We start from the raw sequence: 3,548 nt of genomic DNA, 5'->3' as shown, positions 1-3,548 counted from the left end.
AACTAAGTCTAAATCGAGATCGACCTCGATTTTTGGGACCTTCCTTGGGAAGCTTGATCTAGCCATCAGAATTTTATTCCTTGGATTAAGCTAATCTCCAGGCAAGAGATTCTACTACTAGACCCTCGAGTTTAATTTAAAGAGACCGCATGTATGAATGGTTATGTACTTATGATGGCTAGCTACAGAACTTGAGGTTACAGATAGAAACTAATATAGTAAATGTGACTACTGGATGACTTTGTGGTTAGAGCTGATAATGCATTGATGTTATCACCTACGTTTTATTGATACAGTATTGTGATTGAGGATGATATGACATGACATGATATGATATGATAGGCTATGTATGGTATGACATGTTATGACATGATATATTTTTATGATATGATTTGATGATGTGTTATGTGCACGCTATGGATAGGGTTGTTAGCTTTACCTATTAGAGTCGTACCTATATGAGTGTCCTTTGGGATCACCACTCTTTTTGATGACTGTGTAGTCCGACGGGATCACCAGTCTAACATTGACATTGACATAGACATGATTTGAGAGATCCACGGGATCGCTCACACTTATGATTGCGCAGTCCGATGGGACCACCAGTCTGACATTGACATTGACATAGACATGATTTAAATGATTCGATGGAATCACTCGCAGCCCGATCGTCTTAGGTGTTCTTTTGTGTTCACCAAAGACCAGCTTGTTCCTATGGGATCACAGTTTGCACGTGTTCGAGAACGTGCCAGTTCAAGGGTACCACTTTTTAGAACTCTAATAGGAGGTTAATAGGCACCTAGTGGGACTAGTAGTGGGTCTCTTATTGAGTATATTTTTATACTCACTCTTTCGATTTCTATTTTTCAGGCAGAGGCAGAGGTAAGAGCAAAGACAAGCTGGCAAATGACCAGAAGTGACCGTGGCGAGCCATAGGGACACGTTTGCTTCCGCTTACGTCATTTGTTAGATTTCAGTGTCGTTATTCTTTTCATTTTATTTTATTCTATTTATTTCCTTGTTTTTTCCTTTCAAACTAGTAGGGCCCGAGATAGGAATTCTGTTTTAATTTATTTCCACACATTCTATTTATAATTTTAACGACAATTTGCAGTTTTATTTTATTTTTTATTTACTTTAAATAAATTTTAATTCTTTTCTTTTAAAGTAAAGTCCACAACTTAGTATAAGAGGCTGGGTCTTTACATTGAAATTCTTAAATAGTTCCTGAGAGTATTTATTCAATCTTTTGAGAGAAATATAAGTAATTTTGAGTCTAATCTTGATGGAAAACTAAAATATGAGGTACTAAAAGATTATACAATGAGAAAAAGGGCTTAAATATACCTAATAAATGTAGGTTAAGGAACCAAAGGCACGTGTCAAAAGTTCAAAGCGTCGGGGTGGTTGACCAAAATTTCCACTAACGCTGTTGCTATTGATGCGCCGACAGATGTTAGAAAATTGTCGATGTCGTCTTTAATGTGTCGACAGTTAAGGGAACTCCCGACGCGTATCAGGTTGTGTCAGGAGTTGTTCTTTAAAAATTTCTCTTCTGATCTCTCATTCACAGATCTGTGAATAAAGGATTCGAAGCCACCACTGTCGCTCCTGGCTGCCACTCGCTTTCTGTGCCTACTATCCTCTTCACCTGCCCCGTCTCTTTCGATGCCGGTATCGGTGTCGTCGCCCCTATATAATCTTCACGTAAGTAATTTAAGCTTAAGATAGATTTAAATTCTCCATGCCTTATGGTACTGTTATCGTTGTACTAACGTTGGGTTAGAGTCTATGATTTTAAAATGTTATTGCTGTTTTTATTGTACCGTTTGTTAGAACAAAAACTATGGTTTTGGTATGCTGTTTGCTAGAATCTCTAAGATTTTAAGTTTTCAGTGAGCTTTTTTCTTCTGTTTTTTGCCTTTAGCTATTGTGTTTTAATTTGTTTTTCTTCTTCTTGAAGCCATGGAGAAACCAGTGCAACCATGTAATAATTCTCAAGTTGTTGATCTGAGGGATGATAGAGAGGCTAGGATTGACCCTCAACTTGAAATTGTGGAGCCAATGATATGGATGAAGTTTAGTTCTCTTGAGGACATGTATCAGTTCTATGTTCATTATGGAACAAAAGTTGGTTTTACTGCTAGGAAACAATATCACAAAAAGATAAAAAAGAAAGGAATTGTTTCAAGACCTTCCTTTTCATCAAGTAAACAAGAGAAAAAAGCTTAATAAATGACTATATTTTGATGGATATTACTCGGAGCTTGAAACGATAGAATCATAGGTATTGCTTAGGAATTCATAATCTTTTCATTAATTGTGTGTCTATAAACAACTTTGAAGTCTTTAGGGTTTAGTTAGTTGCATAGGTGTGATTATCAGCTATTCTTATACTTTTCTCAATATTGTTTCTCTTATCAAGTGGACTAAATTGGGTCATACCTTTGATCTTTTTCCACATCTTTCATTTTTCTTTGGCATGTATTTTCACTATGAAACATTTGGGTCAATTTGCTTATTTGTTTATGCTTTTACTGCAGTTAAACATTTGGATTACATAGGAGTTCAAGTAGAGATGCAAGGATGGAGATGCAAGGATGAGCAATTCAAAGAAGTCTTACTTAGGAATGCAAGTAGAGATGCAAGGATGAACAATTCAAAGAAGTGCTCAACAATATTTTGAAGGTTCTTCAACTCTCACCATGACAAAGATATCGTTCATTTTTGCTCTTTGAGTAAATATATCTACCTTGGCATTTTCTCTAGATGTAGTCATTCACATATGGGTCCAACTCTTACCAAGTGCTGTACATGCTTGTGCTATTCTTACTCCTATATAAGACACTAGCTGTCACTTAATATTGCATGGAAATTATTTGCTTGAAACTGCTTTGTCTCATAGTTGTATATTATGTGTTCTGTATGATATTTTTATAGGCTTGACAATTCTTTTTGTTCTAAGATGTTTTGTATATTCCCAAAACCACGACGACTCACTACGACGATTACCCAACGATGCCATGTGTGTAAAATATCTATGTTGTTTCTTCTTATATAATGTAATGTATTAATTTAAAGAACTATTGTAGTCTCTTTCTTCTCATATAATATAATAATGTATAGTTTAAAAGATGAGGAGAGTTAGACATATTTGATTAGGGTTATTTCATTGTTATTTGCTTCTTCTTATATAATGTAATGGATTAATTTAAAATATTGGAATGTATTTTTTAAAAAAATTAATTGTACTCCCGACACACTTATAAGCAGAATCGGGAGATCCTACGTAACTCCTGATGCAATACTACGTCGGGAGTTGTGTAGGATATCCCGATACTATATATTCTGTTGGGAGCTTCCCAGAATCTCCCGACCCTGCACATTAGTGCATTGGGAATGTCTCTCCCGACGTATTTCACCCAACTTTCATCCCGACATGCATTTATGCGTTGACAGATCTTTTTTCGACAAATTTTATACATCTCCCGACGATTTTGTGCATCGGGAGATCGACAATTTCTTGTATTGTTGCTTGTTTTTTTCTG

The 3,548-nt window shown here is 35.7% G+C and overlaps 1 long non-coding RNA gene across 1 annotated transcript; it reads left to right on the top strand.

Annotated features, from left to right (window-relative positions):
• Nucleotides 1–1,452: 1,452 nt before the first annotated feature.
• On the top strand, nt 1,453–3,083 carry LOC127143872 (uncharacterized). Its single transcript, XR_007815436.1, has 2 exons — nt 1,453–1,707; nt 2,544–3,083. It is a non-coding gene; the product is annotated as an uncharacterized LOC127143872 (long non-coding RNA).
• The last annotated feature ends 465 nt before the right edge of the window (nt 3,084–3,548 follow it).

Source organism: Cucumis melo, chromosome 11, assembly GCF_025177605.1.
Source record: "Cucumis melo cultivar AY chromosome 11, USDA_Cmelo_AY_1.0, whole genome shotgun sequence".
NCBI classification, from domain to species: domain Eukaryota; kingdom Viridiplantae; phylum Streptophyta; class Magnoliopsida; order Cucurbitales; family Cucurbitaceae; genus Cucumis; species Cucumis melo.
The sequence above is the reverse complement of the archived record's forward strand: the minus strand, read 5'-3'. Positions and strand labels throughout refer to the sequence as shown.